Below are 19,935 nucleotides of genomic sequence, written 5' to 3'. Positions count from 1 at the left end.
TGTTTCCTCATTTGATTTCCTCTTAGTTGGCCGAAAATGCACTTTCCTTCTTAAGGAAATTTGTTTCCCCTTTTTCTTTTGGCAAGTATCTTCATACATCAATGCACAAAATAAACTCTCTTTCCCACTATGGCATGAACGAAATTCAGCCTTATTTTCCTTGGGTTGGACGAAATTTGAGCTTCTAGAAGGAGCTTCTAGATGTTTCTTCATTTGTTCATGACAACATAAGAAAAGCCCATTAAGAATTTTCAAGTAAAATTCTATGAAATGAAATTAATCCTCAAGGCCCAATTACACTAATATGGCTGAGTAATATTTATTTCATTTGTCATCATATGACAATGTCAAAAAAATTTATTGACATTTTTTTCGTCCTATGCCCAAAAAGACAAAAATACCCTTTTGACAATTTTCGTAAAACTGTCTCGTTCTTGTTTTGACTTAGCTTTCAGTTTAACTATTCCTACTCGATGTGATTCGTGACAGTGACCTCATAGACCCAAATGAACAAAGCTTGAGCTAAACACTTGGACTCAAAAGTTCACAAACCTTTTCCAAGTTTAGCTTAATGCCAACTGACTCCACTAAAGAGTTGACACTGAAAATCTCTCGGTTCAAATGAATTTATTTTCTACTCAAGAATTCACCTAATTATAATGAGCGGATCCACTGAATATTATCTATGTTTACCCTTCATGAATGTCATCAGCTAGTCGGGATTTACTAAATTACCATTTTACCCTTCTAGCTGTTATTTCCTCAACTCCTTTGTCGCTTGTGAATAAGTTAGAAACAATGTATTGACGAGGAGCTAACAAGTCACATTGTTTCATCCAAAAGAGTCAGGACTCAATTTGGACACTGGCCAGTTCATTTATTCACACTCCAAGGAACAAAGCATGAGGTGACATACATTGCATTTCAGCAATCTTGTACATGAATTCCATATCTATGAGAACTTCACAAAGTTACTCATGACAGACTCACAACTTAGTACTTCACCAATAGGCCTTGTTCGGAATCACATAGTGAGTCCGAACTTTGACTTTCTCAAATGAGAATACTAAGGTGTGAAATGGCATGTCTCATTTCAGGATTAAGGTAAGCATGATGCAATTCATACATAGTGACTTCGAGACATAAGAGGTTAAATGGTTTGTTCTTATATTGTCTCTAGAAGTGCACTGGTCAATTCAGTACCTTCGGAAGATACCTAGAAGAACTATAGAGTACCCAACTCTCAATGCCTCATAACCAGACATCATAGATTCTTCTAACAATCATACTGAGGTCAATAGTCCTTTGACCCTAAGATTGCGAATATATTGTTTTAAGCAAACTACGAAGAGTTTGTTCATGCAAATCTACATTTGTCTCTTCGTAAGTTGTTAAGTTTGTTTATGGACTAAAAGACTAAGGTTTTATCATAAAGCTTCAAACAAAGAAAGATTGAATGAACGTTTCAACTTTATTAATGAATAGATAGGCAATTACAAGCAAGAGTCTTCATGAGACTTTATTTCATCAAATGTACAAAATAAAGACTACAACTCTTCTTGTGGGCACCATTGACAACAGCAAAGTGATAAACATCACTTATAAAAGATCCAACTTCTTTGATTGATGACTTGGCAATCTCAACCTTATCTCAACCTCTTTTCCTTGTTTTCTTGCAAATGGGTCCCTTAAAAATTGTTACAACCACGTCCTTTTCATATAGTTATTGAATTAAATCCATAACCGAACAGATTATAATTATATGATTCGAACCAAGAATTTTCTCGTTCGTTCTCTATTAATTAAAATATATTTAAGGTTTCTCGGAAGTAATTCTCGTTTTTGAGAATTTATTTCTTAATTTATTAATCGAGATAAACTCGATAATTCCTTTATTTATTAGTCGAGATAAACTCGATAATTCCTTTATTTATTCCGAGATTTCTCATAACTTTAACATATTTAGAATTAATTCGATTAATCCATTGGATCATAATTCGCTCGAGAATTTAGTTGTAACAACGGAAACTCGTTAATTATTTCCAAATTTCCAAATACGAGTGACGCAAAAGCTCGTCTTTACAGCACGGCTCTCGCGTACGCCTATGGCAACAAACAAAAACAACGGTCAAATATGAACCTATGCATATCGAAAGATAAAGAAAGATAATGATCCTATGAGCGTCGGTAACCCTAGCCTGGAAGAAGGCAATGTGACTCTTTGACACCGCGCCCTTCAACCAAGATAAAGGAGACCCATCGAGATGCCGAAAAAATTCGGCTCGAGACTCCCTAGCCTCCATCTCAACTGCGGAGTTAACCCTCTTGGACTCAATACTCTCATCGGGAAGCACCGAGGCAGAGGCTCTCTTCAACGAGGCACGAGAATCTTGCTCGACTGAGCGGGTAGCTTCATGGCGATCCTCTCTTCTCCGACGGTCAGCAACTTTGGAACGGATCTCCACCATCCTTTTCAGGGTTCTGGGAGGCTGAAGCCAGCCTCCGAGCTCTCCTCCTAGCAGCTGCACCCGCTGAACGACAAAGGTTAGGATTTCAACTAATACAACGAATATGAAATAACAAAGTACCTCGAGAAGCGGGGCCAGCTGGCTTGGCCTCGGGACTAGGCGGCGTGTCCGCCCGGAGCGCCTCCTCAGAGCCTAGGGTGAAAGACGGGAACCACCCGGTCAGCACCATCAGCTCAGAAGAGCGAAACCGCTCGCCCGCCTTGCGAGCCTCAGACATGCCTGATATCGTCTTCACAAATGCGAGCTCCGTCGCTCCTTCGTCCGTCGGAAAGTCCGCCATGCGGCCAAAGCGAAGGGGTGGTTCGTCGAAAGCATCCATCGAAACCCACACCCAAGACCTACGACTATGTGGGTCGCTCTCATCAATCAGCCCACTACTACACACACTACATTAAGAGACATGAGATTTAAGACGTTCTTCATATTGCACGACTTAAATAGTTAAAATTCTCATTTGATTTTACAAGTCGTTTAAAAAACGACTCCAACGCACTATTAAAGTCATTAGAATAAAGACTTACAAGCATATACGTAAATTATTTTTGAGTCAATATTAAAATGACTTCAAATGTTTATTGGTTTTTAAGACGTTTAGACTTTGACTTTAAAAGATATTTTAAGTCTTTTTCTACATGACTAGATAAACGAAATTGTTGATTTTATTACATTTTATAAATGACTTTAAATATATTTTGGAGTTATTTTTTTACTTGTCTTCAATAATCTTCATAAAATGACTTAAGAGCATCTATGTAAATTCCACCTATGAAATTAGAGCTTGGGAAATTCCACCTATGAAATCAGATTTGGAAAACTTAAGTATTGTTTTTTTTCTCCGCCAGCTAATAGATTTTATTTTTTTATTATACGTGTAATTTTGTTTTGCTCCAGCGGGATAAGTTCCATACATGCAAATCGATCAAGTCTATAAGTGCAAGTTATCGTAAAAATATACAATATATATAATTATTTTTTAGCATTTGTTCTGATTTTCAGCATCGTATTTGATGGGAGCCGAGATTGTCACATTTCTCTCATTCTCTTGGATCCAATAAGCAAAGAAATCATCCACAATTCCCTAGAGAAAAGATTCCATGGGAAAAACTATGGTTACAAACTGAGATTCGATGCCGGCGATGGCAACGCTACGAAGAAGTGTGTGGTGACGTTGAAAACACACAGGGCACGCTCGAATTCAGTGTAATACCCACAGAGGAGTGAGGGCGTGTAAGTTGGCCACGGTTTCTTAAATTTTGGGACGATTACACTATCCACGTAAGCAATACATGTTTTGAAAGTTATTTTCAAATACCCACGTAAGCTAATTTGAAATTTGAAATTTCAATCGCTTTCTTTTATGTGTTTAAAACATATCTTTTAAGTTCCAATATTTGATTTATGTTAATATTAATAATGCATTAAATATAGTCAAAGACCTAAACTTTGTATTTTGAAGCAGTTTTCTTACACATCTGCGATTCTGCGCCGTTACTTCTTGGCCTCCGCCCTCCTCCTTAAGCCCATAGTAATTCCCGTTTTCGATGAGTGTGAGATGCCATCGGACATCTAATATCGTTTCTCTTCATTGTTCGAGACGACAAGCCGTGAGTCCACATAGGTGAGCCATTGTTTGTGCACAAATAGTGTTTGTATGTTTGTATCACAGGGTAATAAGGCTTTTTGGGTATATATAGTTATTTTTGCATATATATTGGATTGGATGAGTTTATGAAAACGTTGAAATGTTTTCCTGAATGATGTTTATCTTTGAAATCAATTTCCATTGAATTATTTGTGCAGACATGTTAATTATTTTGTCACATTGGTGAAGGTGCAAATTTTACGAGTATATCTACTCAGTATGACAAACTAGGTGAATCTCCCCAACCTTATTTACAATGGTTTTCTATTATTTTTTTTATCTTTCGTATCTGGTTACTTTCCTGCTACTGTTGCTTTTTTTTTTTCCTTTCCCTGCCTGGTTAGTATAACAGCTGATGTATTTGAAGTCATATTGAAAATGTGGATGAGCATGTGATACTTTATGGTATACCAGTTTGTTTTATAACAGTTAGCTGTTCTGTTTTTTTTTTTTGTTCATGACTGCTCATTCTTAATTGTCACCTGCCTATTATTATTGATATCTCTTTACCTTACACTTTTTTTTGTTCGTCCAGCTTGATGAAATAAAACTACAGGACTCCTTAATCAACAAGGGGCAAGCTACATATGTGGGCATAATGTGCATTTGAAGAATTAAAACTTCAATCGTAAATTGAAATTATGTAATAGGTTGTCTCATAAAGCTAGCATTTAGAATGAAATTGTACTAGTTAAGTTTAGATTGGTAGTATTTTTGGATTGGTATGGTGATATTTTGAATTGCTATTGTGAATTGGATTTGTATGAAAGAATTTTTTTTTGTTTGTGTATTCGCTTAACTACTTACTACTTCATGTACGTATTTATATAAAATATTTTCTCTAGGCAGCGAGAAAGTAATATCATTAAAAAAAATAAATCAAAATTCCAAAAAAATAAACTAATAAAAATTTAACTTCCATATATCGCTGAATCAGCTAATAAAAAGTCTAAAAAATTATCCACAAAAAGTACAAAACGTCATCATAAATAAGTATCCATGTATTTATAACAAGATTTCCACATCAGCATTTTGTTCAAGTCATTTAAAAAATGTCTTCAAAACTATCCACATCAGCAATATATACTTATGTTGACTCTTTTGAAGTCGTGAATCTTAGAGATTTTGAGATGTTTTTCAAATGTCTTAAAAACACGGACACGTAAGCAATTTTTTTTTTTGCCTATGTGGACCCTTTTTAAGTCATTTTTTTAGAGATTTGAAGTTGTTTTTCTTAGAGATTTGAAGACATTTTTTAGACATCTTAGAAAATATGGACTTTTTAAGTCACTAACTTAGAGATCTTTTTTGGTACGACTCGGAATGTTTTTTGAATCATGGTTTTGATGACTTAAAATATACTATTTGTAGTAGTGGCCTCGTGTTGCCGCGGGCACGAGCCATGTGAAATCCCGACTGCCCTGGCACCGGGAATACGGCAACTAGGTTTGCGGAAGTCGTCCACAGTCATGGCACGCTGGGTTTGACAGTGTCACTCCATAAAACTCATCGCGAGCATGCGATAGAATGCCGGACTCATCTGGCAAGCGTGGACTCCTAATCGAGCAAGAATACGCTGAATGATAGGCGGGAAAGAGAGGCGCAACCCGCAAATAAGACTTCCTATTGTGACGGCAGCAAACCCGTTCCACGGGCGGGATGGCTAGTCCTCAAGGGCAGGTCGAAGTAATCCCACCGAGGAAGGGATGTTCTATGTCTCCCGAAGCGTGCTGAAGACTCGGGTGGTAAGCGTGCTCGCAGCATCGACCCCCTTGTAGTCCAAGCCCTCGGGGGCAACAGAATCGCCCACTCCGTACCAACGGGTCCTCTCCAAGGACTTCTCAAGAGCATGGGTTCCTGAGTACGCTCTGACATAAAGACCGCTCTGGCCGTCTCCAACACTTTCCTAGTATGCTCTACTCTCCCCACCTCAGGGAAAGTCTCTAGGTCCTCTCTAAGACCCTCCATGTTCGACCCAAGGGGGTCATCGAAATGGATTCATCCAAGAAACACTCAGACGGTACCATTGTGGGCTCGTCACCCGAGGTCTCTAAGTCAGACGCCCGGGGAAGCCCTACAGACTTGGCAACCTCATCTCGCTGCTTGGGCGAGGGGGCATCAAAAGACGCCTTGCGGGAAACCAAGTTGATCACTAAATGCGATGAGCGTGCATCACGAAGACCTCTTCTTCCCTTTCAGGGTCGCGCCTAGTTGTTTGGCCATACCCGGTCTTCGCTAGCTCGGCCAGCACCGCGGCATTAGTCTCCAATTCGGTGAGCCATTGATCGGCCACGCGAGAATCTTCCTCAACATAAATCATAATCCTGCCAAGTTCCTCAAAGGGACCATTTACCGCCCGTTCAGAGTCCCGAGAAGGGCAGGAAAGGTCAACTTCGAGACCATCGACTTGGAAAAAGAACTCACTCCCTATAAATGGATGGAAAAAATAGGCAAGCCTAAAAATATTTAACTCAAAAGTGAATTTTTAACTTTTTGAGCCTGCTAGGTGTGCAGAAAAGGGGCGGGGGCCCTCATATTTATAGGAGAGGAAGGAGTAGGAAACCTACTCCTACCCCTCCCCTCATACGCGTGCACAAGGCCCGACCCGTGCGCCAGGCCTTGCGCGCGCGCAGGCCCGCCGGCTAGCATGCCGTGTGCGGCACGGTTTCTCGCCAAGGACCTAGGCCGGGTCTTGTGGTCCGGCTACTCGGCTAGGACCCAGCCCGGTCCCGGCGGCCGACCACGACTCGTGATTCACGAACCATGAACTTGGGGGGCTAATGTTACCGGTCATTTTTGGGAAACCGGAAAAATAAAAACAAACGGCGCGGGTCGGAATTCACCGGCCGGATCGCCAACCGGGCCTCCAGCCCATGCGCGCACCCCGCGCCCTCTGCCGGCGCACCGGCTCGCGCATCCTGCTGGCCCTCCGGCTCGCGAGTGCACCCTGCTGGCCCACGAGTGCCCTGCTCCCTCGGTCGGGCCTCCTGCCCGCACGCGCGAACCCTGCCAGCCCAGTGGCCTGCGCGCGCGCCCCGCTCCCTCGGCCTGCGGGTTTTCTAGAGCTCGAAGAAAACTGGAAATAATTAAAGTTCGGACTTTAAGTGCGAAAACAAGAATCGAGTGTAACGGAACGTTTTAGGATGTTGTTAAAGCTTTTATTTGTGTTTTCTTAACATGGTATAAAAGAAATAACAACAAGCATAAAACGAATCAAGTAAATAAAAGAAACTAGTAAGACAAGATAACTAGTCACAAAATTTACCGAAATTTCTTAAACTTTAAGAACACGTTTTTCATTATAAAAAATTAAAACAATTTAGAACTGATTCTAATGTGTTTTAATAACATCCCAAACTCATATGATTTTTATTTTAAAGGCAAGAGCGATAAATTAAAAAAAAAAAACTAAGAAAACAATGATTTTCAAGCTCATAATCTTAATTACATGTACATGCATATCTTTGACCATAGCTTTTATACCATATGTTGATATTGATCTAGGGTTAAGAAAAAGTTTAACGCTTCGAGCAAGCGGCGGAATTTAAAAATTTTCTTTAAAACAAGTAAAACATTTTTACTAACCTAGACAAAGAGCAAGTACATATAAATTAAAATTATAAACGAGCAATGCATGTTTACTAACCTTTGAGAAGCTTGAATGTTGAGAAGCCTTTGGAAGGTTGAAACGATCGTCTCCCCTCGCAGCACGACTCTCTTCTTTCCTCGGGAACTCGAGCAACCACGAAAGTTTCTATCACTAAAATCACTCGAGAAAGAAAGCAATTAGTGTGTGGGCACTTTTAAACACGACGACTCGAGAACAAGTCTCAAAGTCGAAGAGCTAAAACACTAGGTTAAATGTGGACCTAGGCGCCAAAACAAAAACCGAAAATAACTAGAGAGAGAGAGAGAGGATCGGCCACCACAAGGTCTAGAGAGAGAAAGTCTCAATCTCTAACTTATGTTGAATGAATAGAATGAGAGGAATGAGGGTCCTATTTATAGGAGAAGGGTTTGTTGGAATTGATCTAGGGTTTAAGAAAAAGTTTAACGCTTCGGTAAGCGACGGAATTTTAAAAATTTTCTTTTTCAAGTAAAACAGTTTTTACTAACCTAGACAAAGAGCAAGCACATGTAAATATAAACTATTATGAGCATAGAAGTTTACTAACCTTTCTTAAAGCTTGAACTTTGAGAAGCTTTTGGAAAGTTGCAACGCTCGTCTCCCTCGCAGCACGTCTCTCTTTCTTTCCTCGGCAACTCGAGCAACCACGAAAGTTTCTATCAGTAAATCACTCGAAATAAAAGAAATCAGTGAGTGGGCACTTTTAAACGAGTCTTGAAGTCGCAGAGCTAAACTCTAGGTCAAATGAGGACCTAGGTGCCAAAACAATAAAACAAATTTGACTAGAGAGAGAGAGGAGAGGGGCGGCCAAGTTCTAGAGAGAGAGTCTCTCAAATCTCTTAAACTTGGATGAATGAAAAGAGAAGAATAAGGCTCCTATTTATAGGAGAGGCTTCACCTTCAATAAGGTAGTTTCCTCTTCTATAGAATATCACATATTCATGAGCAAATATTCCTTATTTCCTTTTCTCATTTGGGCGTGTGAGCCTTGGCTTCTAGAAGCAAATGTTTCCTATTTTACTTTCCTTGGCCGCCCATGTCATTTCCTCCTAGAGGAAATTTGTTTCCTCTTTTTCTTTTGGCAAGTATCTTCATACATTAATGCACAAAATAATCTCTCTTTCACACTAAAGGCTGCACGAAATTTGGTCTCCCATTCACTTGGGTTGGACGGCCAAAAGCCTTCTAGAAAGGCTTTCTAGGTTTTTCTTTAATTGTTCATGACAACACAAGAAAAGCCCATTAAGAATTTTCAAGTAAAATTCTATGAAATGAAATTAATTCACAAGGCCCAATAAACATGTTATGGCCGTGTGATATAATATGTCATCATATGACATTGTCAAAAAATTTATTGACATTCATTTCATGCCATGTCCAAAAAGACAAAATTACCCTTTCGACAATTTTCGTTCTTATTTTGACTTAGCTTCCAGTTTAACTATTCCTACTCGATGTGATTCGTGACAGTGACCTCATGGATCAAAATGAATAAAGCTTGAGCTAAATACTTGGACTCAAAAGTTCACAAATCTTTTCCAAGTTTAGCTTAATGTCAACTGACTCCACTAAAGAGTTGACACTGAAAATCTCTCGGTTCAAATGAATTTATATTCTACTCAAGAATTCAACCTAATTGTAATGAGTGGATCCACATAATATTATCAGTGTTTACCCTTCATGAATATCATCAGCTAGTCGGGATTTACAAAATTACCATTTTACCCTTCTAGCTGTTATTTCCTCAACTTCTTTGTCGCTTGTGAATAAGTTAGAAACAATGTATTGACGAGGAGCTAACAAGTCACATTGTTTCATCAAAAAGAGTCAAGACTCAATTTGGACACTGGCCAGTTCATTTATTCACACTCTAAGGAACAAAGCATGAGGTGATATACATTGCATTTCAGCTATCTTGTACATGAATTCCATACCTATAAGAACTTCACAAAGTTACTCATGACATTCTCACAACTTAGTACTTCACCAATAGGCCTTGTTTGGAATCACATAGTGAGTCCGAACTCTGACTTTCTCAAATGAGAATACTGAGGTGTGAAATGACATGTCTCATTTCAGGATTAAGGTAAGCACGATGCAATTCATACGTAGTGACTTCGAGACATAAGAGGTTAAATGGTTTGTTCTTATCTTGTCTCTAGAAGTGCACTGGTCAATTCAGTACCTTCGGAATATACCTAGAAGAACTATAGAGTCTCCAACTCTCAATGCCTCATACCCAGACATCATAGATTCTTCTAACAATCATACTCGGGTCAATAGTCCTTTGGCCCTTAGATGGCGAATATATCGTTTTAAGCAAACTACGAAGAGTTTGTTCATGCAAATCTACATTTGTCTCTTCGTAAGTTGTTTAGTTTGTTTATGGACTAAAAGACTAAGGTTTTATCATAAAGCTTCATACAAGGAAGATTGAATGAACGTTTCAGCTTTTTATTAATGAATAAGCAATTACAAGCAAGAGTCTTCGTGAGACTATATTACATCAAATGTACACAAATAGACACTACTACTCTTCCTGTGGGCACCATTGACAACAAACTCCCACTTGACTCAAAGAAGATGTGAGTAGTCCTTTATGCCTAATCCCTCTCGATGTTGGTCGAAGACCATGTTCGCTAGGGCCTCGGTGAATAGATATGCGAGAGATCTATTTCACTTCCACGTCTCCGCGCTGCACGATCTCTCAAATCAAATGGTATTTCCTCTCAATATGCTTAGAGCGCTTATGGCTTCGAGGTTCCTTTGAGTTAGCGACAGCCCCACTATTATCACAATAAAGGGTCATGGGCTCGTCGACGTTTGGAACAACTTCCAAATACTTAAGGAATTTTTATAGCCATACAGCCTCTTTGGATGCTTCACAAGCAGCCACATATTCCGCTTCCATTGTGGAGTCAGTAATGCAAGATTGCTTAATACTTATCCACACAACAGCTCCACCATTAAGGATGAACACAGATCCCGAAGTGGATTTCCTGGAATCCTTATCCGCTTGAAAATCGGAGTCGGAATATCCCGTCATAGTCAGGTCAGTACCTGAGTATGTAAGCATCAAGTTCCTAGTTCTTCGAAGATACTTAAGAACATGCTTAACAGCAATCCAGTGCTCGGGTCCAGGGTTGGATTGGAAACGGCTAACTACGCCAACGGCGAAACAGATGTCAGGTCTAGTGTAAAGCATAGCATACATGAGGCTTCCTACGGCAGAGGCGTAAGGAATTTTTCTCATGTCTTCAATCCCTTGTGTAGTCTTGGGAGACTGGTCCTTAGAGAGTGAGACTCCATGCCTAAAGGGTGTTTGGCTCTTCTTGGAGTCTTGCATCGAGAAGCGATCCATCACCTTATCAATATAAGATGTTTGAGAGAGCGACAGAGTCCGGTTTTTCCTATCTCGAAAGATTTGGATCCCCAGAATGTACGCGGCTTCTCCTAGATCCTTCATGTCGAATTGCTTTGCTAGCCAGACCTTAACCTCAGATAACTTACCCACGTCATTACCAATGAGTAGTATATCATGGACATATAGTACCAGAAACACAACTTTTCCTTCGTGTATTAACTTGTAAACACAAGGCTCATCTATTGACTGTTCAAAGCCAAAGCTCTTTATAGTTTCATCGAATATAATATTATATGACCTAGATGCTTGCTTTAATCCATAAATGGAATTAAGAAACTCACAAACCTTGGTCTCTTGACCTTCTTCCACGAAACCGTCTAGTTGACCCATGTAAATGCGCTCGTCAAGATTGCCATTCAGGAAGGCTGTCTTGACATCCATTTGCCAGATCTCATAGTCGAGAGCTGCAGCTATGGATAAGAGTATTCGGATGGATTTAAGCATCGCGACTGGCGATAAGGTTTCTTCATAGTCAATCCATTCTTGTTGGGTATAACCCTTCGCCACAAGTCGTGCTTTGAACGTCTCGACGTTCCCATCGGGACCCCTTTTCTTCTTGCATATCCACTTACACCCTACGGGTTTAATCCCTTCAGAAAGGTCTACAAGTTTCTAGACTTTGTTGATATACATCGAGTGCATTTCAACTTTCATGGCGTCAAGCCAAAGGTTTGATTCAGAACAAGCCATCGCTTGGCTATAGGAAACAGGATCATCCATGTCAGAGACGGCTACGAGAGAGTCTCCATAGAACATGTACCTGTCAGGCTTTTGAGTAGCCCTCCCACTACGTCGAAGTACTACTTGACGAGATTCTGATGAGTTAGGTTGTGTTTCAGTTGGGGTAAGAACAGTTCTTATAGATGAGGTAGAAGCTTCCTCACCCAACTTTTCTTCAAGCACAATTTTGCTTCTAGGTTTTGCATCCTTCATAAAGTCCTCCTCAAGGAAACGAGCATTCGTGCTAATGAAAGTTTTATCGTCCTCGGGACTATAGAAGATGAAACCTTTGGTTTCCTTCGGATATCCCACAAACAACCACAATTCTGACCTACTAGCCAACTTGCTAGTCTTTTGCCTTAGCATGGTGCAAGGCAACCCCAAATTCGAATGTGACCCAGATTTACTTTACGGTCAGTCCATCGTTCATAAGGAGTACCAGGAACCGTTTTGGACGGAATTGGTTTAGAATATAAGTGGTTGTTTCGAGGGCATATCCCCAAAAGGAAAGCGGGAGTGATGAGTAACTCATCATTGATCTAACCATTTCCATAAGAGTTCGGTTTCTTCTCTCAGACACTCCGTTTTGTTGAGGTGTGCCAGGTGCGGTAAGATGAGAAGCGATACCTTCTTCTTTAAGAAAGTCATCGAACTCTCAAGACATATACTCACCACCTCGATCAGATCGAAGGGTTTTGATCACTTTGCCAGTTTGCTTTTCCACTAAAGCCCTAAAGACCTTAAATACGTTAAAGGTCTCGGATTTGTGTTTGAGCAAATAGACAAAACCATATCGCGAGTAATCATCCGTGAAGGTAACAAAGTATTCGTATCCTCCACGTGCCTGTTGGCTGAGCGGACCACATACATCAGAATGTACTAGTTCCAGCAACTCAGTGGCTCTTCGACCCTTATCGGAGAAAGGTCGCTTAGTCATTTTTCCTTCTATGCAGGATTCACAAGTAGGTAGTGAACCTATTGCAGAGGTTTGGAGTGGACAGTCCCTCACAAGTCTCTTAATCCTTTCTAGACTAATATGACCAAGTCTTAAGTGCCATAGCTGTGTTGTTTTTGTTAGATCTGAGGATTCAGAAAGTTTGATCCTCTTTGGCTCCCTAATTAGATCATTATCTATTTCGGTGTCTAAAAGAGAAGGTTGAGTAGGATAGATGTAGAAAAGAGCATTCTTCATACATGCATCAACGACAAAAGAATTATCAGGAAACGAAATACGAATTCCATTCTTAATGAACTTGAAACAATAATCTTGCCCACGAAGACGAGCAACGGATATTAAGTTCTTCCCAAAGGTAGGAACAAAATAAACATTATTCAAGTTTAAAGTGTGGTCTTCAAAAGACAGCGTCACGGATCCCACAGCCTTTGCAGACACCAGGTTTCCATCAACCCATTTGAAACAGAACTCGCCTTCCTCTAAGCTGTTGGTTTTCTTGAAACCATTCAAGGAACATTAAATATGGTTAGTAGCAGCGGAGTCAAGAATCCACGTTGATACATTATCAGCTACTAAGCATGCTTCGGTAACTAGTACAATACTATGTTCATTTCCTTTGAGATAGGCAGGACAGTTCTTTTTATCGGCCTTGTGAGTTCTCTTCTTAGTTCCAGAGGCGGAGGCTTTTTGCTCAGTAGCTTGTGCCTCTCCTTGATTCCTCTTTCTCTTAGTGAGACCTACAGCGGTGTGAAGTTCCTTCATAAGCTTAGTAACAGTGTACTCTAGCTTGTTTATGGAGTAGTTCATCTTGGAGGTATCAAGAGATGCGGGGAGAGTTTCTAAGTTCATATCTATGACATTCTTCCCATCAATCTCAGATCCTAGGATTTCCATTTTATTCAGAAAACTAATGATAAGTATCATAAAGTCTCCAACAGGGGTCCTAGCCTTCATGTGACAGTTCATAAACTGTTGGACTCCTTGTTGCCTTGTTTGACGCCTTTGCCCTTCAAACATCTCAAGGAGATTATAGAGCATATCGGCACCAGTCTCGATGTCACGATGTTGCTCTTTCAGCACCTCACAATCTCATCGGATCGAAGCCAGGCCGCTAAGACGTCTTTGTCCTCTTGAATTGAATCATCATTTGTCAGAGGAGGACACGGGGTGGTGAGTACCCATTTGTGCTTGTTAACGGTAACTATTATGTCGAGGTTATGTTTCGTAGTTTTTGTTTTGGAGTTTGTTCGAGGAAAGGATGATTGAGAGATGTTTGAGAGACATGTTGCTTATAAAAGTTGAAACAAGTTTATGATTAGTCTTTGGTTTAGGATATGAGTTTTATTTAAGATTTGATAAAATCCAAAGGTGTTATTGATATGATCCTTACCAACAAATGTGATAAGACCCAATAACAATGATTGGAAAAAGACCCCAAGATCTGCAAAGGACTAGAATGTTGAGACTTGACCCAATATCTAGAGAGATAAGAACCAAGCCTACAATATATATATGACGCCACACCAAGATACTCAAGATGATCACTTAAGAATCAAGATGATAAGTCAAGTTGCTGAACGCCACAAGAAAACTTGATAAGTTCAAAAAGTCTTTTCAAGAACAAGAAAGACACAAACTCACATATATTTCATTCAAAGGGGAATTGTCCCTGATTACATTCTCCTAAACACTTATTTATAGCCTTGGAGAGGCTTTACAATCAGCCAAAAACGTTTTGCTCCAACAGCTCTAAAAACAACATTTAAGACACTAGTAATAAAAGCTTAAATCTAAATGCAAATAACTCTCAGCCCTTATAACATTGAAACTGAAAGTTTTTGACATAAAAACACACAAAACAACACACTAAATGGGTATAAACACCCCAAATTCGTCCAACTATTCTGAGTGGTTACAAAAGTAACTCCCAAAAGAGTGAACAGCCTTATTTATTGTTAGAAATGTGGATCCAATGCCTAAAAACGACCTAGGCATTCTGATTACTCTTGTAGAACCTTAATCATTGTAATTAGGCTCTCTTGCTTTAGATTTGCCTCAACTTTGGGCCCAAATGAGCTAACTTGTTGAATCAGCCCATTTAGAGCCTCTTTGAATTGTTTGGCCTTAAACCTTGTGAGAGGCCCACTAGGCAAACTTAATGGATCACTTGAAAGTTTTCTTTTAGTCATCTCAGGTCCACTTGTATCCATTTGAACTCCTTGATCACTTGCATCCACTTTAGCTCCTCGATTCGCATCATTCTCCCCCTCTTGACAGCGATTTGTCCTCAAATCATCACCTACATCAAAATATGATAGATCAGAAACATTAAAGCTTGCACTAACACCATACTCACCAGGTAAGTCAAGCTTGTAGGCATTGTCATTGATGCGCTCCAAAACCTGGAATGGTCCGTCACCCCTTGGAAGTAATTTGGAACGCCTTTGCTCAGGGAATCGCTCCTTTCTCATGTGCAACCAAACCCAGTCCCCTGGCTCAAAAATCACTTTCTTGCGGCTCTTGTTGGCATTCTTTGCGTATTGCTCAGTCCGTCGCTCTATGTTTTGCCTTGTCTTCTCATGAATTTGTTTCACAAGATCTGCCTTCTTTTTCCCATCCAAGTTAACTTGCTCACCAATAGGTAAAGGAATCAAATCCAAAGGTGTTATTGGATTAAAACCATAAACAATTTCAAAAGGAGAGAACTTAGTTGCAGAGTGAACACTACGATTATATGCAAATTCAACATGTGGCAAACAATCTTCCCAAGCTTTCAGGTTCTTTTGAATGATAGAACGCAACAAAGTGGATAATGATCTATTTACCACTTCAGTTTGCCCATCGGTTTGTGGATGACAAGTAGTAGAAAACAATAGTTTTGTTCCCAGCTTTCCCCACAACGTTTTCCAAAAATAGCTCAAGAATCTCGCATCTCTATCAGAAACAATTGTGCGAGGCATGCCATGCAACCTAACAATCTCTTTGAAAAACAGGTCAGCAATGTTTGATGCGTTATCAGTTTTGTGACATGCAATAAAATGTGCCATTTTAGAAAATCGATCAACGACCACAAAAACAGAATCTCTCCCCCTCTTAGTCCTTGGTAATCCCAAAACGAAGTCCATTGAAATATCAACCCAAGGTGCACTAGGAATCGGAAGTGGTGTATACAAACCATGTGGTTGTTGTTTAGACTTGGCCTGTTTACAAGTTATGCATCGCTCACAAATCTTTTCAACATCTCGTTTCATATGGGGCCAATAGAAATGTTCATGCAACACACCCAATGTCTTAGCTACCCCAAAATGACCCATCAAACCACCAGAATGTGCTTCTCTAACAAGTAGTTCACGTAATGAGGAATGAGGAATGCATAATTTATTTTCACGAAATAGAAAACCATCATGAATAAAAAATTTGCCATTCGCCCCATTAGAACAACATTCAAAAGCTGCCCCAAAATCAGAATCAGAAGCATACAATTCCTTAATGTACTCAAATCCAAGCAACTTAGAATCTAGAGTAGAGAGTAGAACGTACCTGCGAGATAATGCATCTGCCACAACATTCTCCTTACCCTGCTTATATTTGATCACATATGGAAATGTTTCAATGAACTCCACCCATTTCGCATGTCGTCTATTCAATTTGTGTTGGCCCTTCAAATGCTTCAACGACTCATGATCCGTATGTATCACAAATTCTTTAGGCCAAAGATAGTGCTGCCAATTTTCCAAAGTCCTCACCAATGCATATAATTCCTTATCATAAGTAGGATAGTTCAGGGCTGCCCCACTCAACTTTTCACTAAAATACGCAATTGGTCTTCCTTCTTGCATCAAAACTCCACCAATTCCTAAACCTGAAGCATGACACTCAATTTCAAACGTTTTAGTGAAGTTAGGCAAAATAAGCAAAAGAGCATTAGTTAATTTTTTCTTGATCAGTCTGAATGCCTTTTCTTGCTCAGCTCCCCATTTAAATGGGATGTTCTTCTTGATGACTTCGGTTAGCGGCGCTGCAAGGCTACTAAAGTCTCGAACAAATCGTCGATAAAAACTAGCCAAACCATGAAAACTTCTTACCTGACTTACCGAAGTAGGCGTTGGCCAATCGTGAATTGCCTTCACCTTTTCCTCATCAACTTCAATCCCTTTAGCACTTACAACAAAACCAAGAAACACAAGCTTATCCGTGCAAAATGTACATTTCTTAAGATTTCCAAATAAGCTTTCTTTCCTCAAAACTTCTAAAACCAATTTTAGATGTGCAACATGATCCTCAAGGTTTTTGCTATAAATCAGAATATCATCAAAGTAGACAACAACAAAATGTCCAAGGAAAGCACGTAAAACATGGTTCATAAGTCTCATGAATGTACTCGGGGCATTGGTTAACCCAAAAGGCATAACTAACCATTCATACAATCCATATTTTGTCTTAAATGCAGTTTTCCACTCATCTCCTTCTTTCATTCTAATCTGATGATATCCACTCTTAAGATCAATTTTAGAAAACACACACGATCCATGCAATTCATCCAGCATATCATCTAAACGAGGAATAGGATGTCGATACTTTACCGTGATGTTGTTGATGGCTCGACAATCAACACACATTCTCCATGTCCCATCCTTCTTCGGCACTAGAATCACCGGAACAGCACACAGACTCATGCTTTCTCTCACATGTCCCTTCTCCATTAGCTCGCTGACTTGCCGCTCAAGTTCCTTAGTCTCCTCCGGATTACTTCTATAGGCTGGTCGATTTGGGATTGTGGAGCCAGGAACAAAGTCGATTTGATGTTCGATCCCTCGAATAGGAGGTAAACCAGGAGGTACCTCTTCCGGAAACACATCTACAAATTCCTGCAAAAGAGAGAAAACGTTGCTCGACAAAGATTCGGCAAGATCATCAGTACATAAAAAGGTCTCCTTGTACATGAGTACTATAAGGGGCTGATGGGTGAATAATGCCCTCTTGATCTCACTTTTTTTTGCCATGAGACTAACTTTTTCACTCATGTTTCTCTCTTTCTTTTCAAATTCCTTTTTTTTCATCTTTTTCTCTTTCCTTTTCTTTTTCTCTTTCTTTTTCTTTTTCTTTTTCTTTTTCTTTTTCTCTTTTTTTTTGTAATTTCAATTGATCAGCAAGAACTTGATTGGGACTTAATGGTACAAGTGTAACAGGTTGCTCTTTAAGAGTAAAAGAGTATCGATTGGTGAAACCATCATGTGAGACCCTCCTATCAAATTGCCATGGCCTCCCCAAAAGCATGTGACAAGCTTCCATCGGTACCACATCACAAAGCACTTGATCTTCATACTTGCCAATCGAAAATGCCACAAGAACTTGTTTTGTCACCTTGATGTTTCCACTATCATTAAGCCATTGAAGACGGTAGGGTCGTGGATGCTTCAAGGTAGGCAGCGCCAATTTCTCGACAAGTTCATTGCTCGCGACATTCGTGCAACTTCCTCCATCAATAATCACACTACACACTTTCCGGTTCACGAAGCATCGAGTATGAAACAAATTCTCACGCTGATTATTTTCTTCTTTCTTCACTTGTGCACTAAGAGCTCTCCTCGCCACTAATAGTTCTCCATCGACTGGGTATTCACCATCGCTGCAATCCTCAAGTGGTGGCATGTCCTCATCTACTTCATCTTCCTCATCCTCCGACTCAAGCTGACCTTGTGCGTTTATCACCATAACCCTCTTGTTTGGGCACTCGCTGGCTATATGTCCTGAACCTCTACATTTGAAACACTTTATATCACGTGTTTTAGTAGAATTAGCCTCTTTGTTACCTTGTGTAGCCCCTGGTTGTTGTACGACGTTTTTCAAAGTGTCAAATTTAGGCTTGTTTGCTTGAAATTCATCTCGTCTAGAGGCTGCCCTCCACGAATTTGTTGACGACATACTTGGTCCTCTCCTAGCCATGTTCCTTCGCTTTAGTTGCTGCTCCGCTTTGACGGCTTGGTGCACCATATCGGTCAACTCCACGTGATGTTGCATCTCCACGACATCCGCTATCTCACGATTTAGTCCATGCAAGAATCTGGCCATCGTTGCTTCTCTGTCCTCCACCACGTTTGCCCTTATCATTGCCACCTCCATCTCCTTGAAATACTCATCTACACTCTTTATTCCTTGAGTTAGACGCTGCAATTTGTTGTACAACTCCCGATGGTAATAACTTGGAATGAATCGCCGCCTCATGATGGCTTTCATCTCCTCCCATGTCTCCACCGTGCGCTCTCTATTTCTCCTCCTTTCTTTCAACAACTGATCCCACCATATTATGGCATAATCAATGAACTCAATCGCTGCGAGCTTCACCTTCTTCATCTCCGAGTAGTTATGACACTCGAACACCATCTCTATCTTTTGCTCCCACTCCAAATAGACTTCAGGTTCATTTCTCCCCTGAAAAGAAGGTATGGTCACCTTTATACTCCCCAAATCATCATCCCTTCCAGGCCTTCCCCTCCTAGCTTCTCTATTCCCATTACCACGCCCAAACCTGCCCCGGTTATGTTGACGCTCTTCTCCACCATCTTCAGCAACCTCGTCTTCAACACCTTCCGATACATCACCCTCTTCTTCAGCTCTTTGTGCTCGTCTATTGGGAACATTTGGTGCATGATTTGCTGCCGTCCCTTCTATTCCATCAATCCTCGCATTTAGTTGCTCAAACTTCTCCGTCATCAACGCCACGAATGCCTCCATTTGAAGATTTCGATTAAGTGGTGGTTGTACGTATCTCCCACGATCAGATTCGTTTCCTGACATTTAAAATATATATTTTTTTTTATTAAAAAAAACGTATCTGTTAGAGGACCTCACAAACACTCACTCACGTGTTTCTCTCAATAATGTATCCGCTCAACACTCGTGTTTAGAAATAAAATGGCTTTTACCCTCAAATAATCTCACACTCTTGCCTTTTTCCACTCTAGTGTTTTCTTTTGTTCTTAATCAGACTAAGTAAACAACAAGTGTTTCGAGTAGCAATTCAATGTGTGAAACAAC

General features: G+C 40.2%; 1 long non-coding RNA gene and 1 pseudogene across 2 annotated transcripts; one reads left to right on the top strand and one right to left on the bottom strand.

Annotated features, from left to right (window-relative positions):
* Positions 1-3,616: 3,616 nt before the first annotated feature.
* Positions 3,617-4,893, top strand: LOC149397603 (uncharacterized). Of its 2 annotated transcripts, XR_016296918.1 has the most exons (4): positions 3,617-3,803; positions 3,988-4,146; positions 4,329-4,401; positions 4,706-4,893. It is a non-coding gene; the product is annotated as an uncharacterized LOC149397603 (long non-coding RNA). The 2 variants fall into 2 exon arrangements; XR_016296917.1 differs by lacking the exon at positions 3,617-3,803 and having other exon boundaries at positions 3,940-4,146.
* Positions 4,894-14,845: 9,952 nt separating this feature from the next.
* The window catches only part of LOC149397602 (uncharacterized), a 47,211-nt pseudogene continuing 42,121 nt past the window's right edge, over positions 14,846-19,935 (bottom strand).

Source organism: Urtica dioica, chromosome 5, assembly GCF_054948205.1.
Source record: "Urtica dioica subsp. dioica isolate 48M chromosome 5, U.dioica_male_clone48M_v1_H2, whole genome shotgun sequence".
In the NCBI taxonomy this organism is placed as follows: Eukaryota; Viridiplantae; Streptophyta; class Magnoliopsida; order Rosales; family Urticaceae; genus Urtica; species Urtica dioica.
This window is presented reverse-complemented; position numbering and strand designations above follow the sequence as displayed.